Source organism: Penaeus monodon, chromosome 25 (assembly GCF_015228065.2).
Source record: "Penaeus monodon isolate SGIC_2016 chromosome 25, NSTDA_Pmon_1, whole genome shotgun sequence".
NCBI classification, from domain to species: Eukaryota; Metazoa; Arthropoda; class Malacostraca; order Decapoda; family Penaeidae; genus Penaeus; species Penaeus monodon.
In genome coordinates, this window is record NC_051410.1 from 4,032,823 (window position 1) to 4,033,123 (window position 301).

Here is a 301-nt window from a genome sequence, read left to right on the forward strand (position 1 = left end):
AATTCAGATGGAATATAATTAAAATAACACTTGGAAGATATCAGTTAAATAACATCCTGCGTTTCCCTTTCTGTCACAACTAAAATAAGTCGCGAGTGAACAGCAGCGCATAAGTTAACTCCTCTTGGGTTTATTTAATCCCCATTTTAATTAACTTGATAATGTAAATAGTTTCCCCATAACCCCCCTTCCCTATCAGCCCTGTTCAAGTGAATAGTGGAATGATCAAAGCTAATCAAATTGGGTAAATTGAGAGAAAGGTAATCTTAGAGTAATATTTTTTCTCTATTTTGGTGGAATG

General features: G+C 34.2%; 1 protein-coding gene across 1 annotated transcript in view; it reads left to right on the forward strand.

Annotated features, from left to right (window-relative positions):
• Positions 1-301, forward strand: part of LOC119589500 — a gene marked incomplete in the record, with an annotated part of 30,146 nt that overhangs the window by 21,526 nt on the left and 8,319 nt on the right.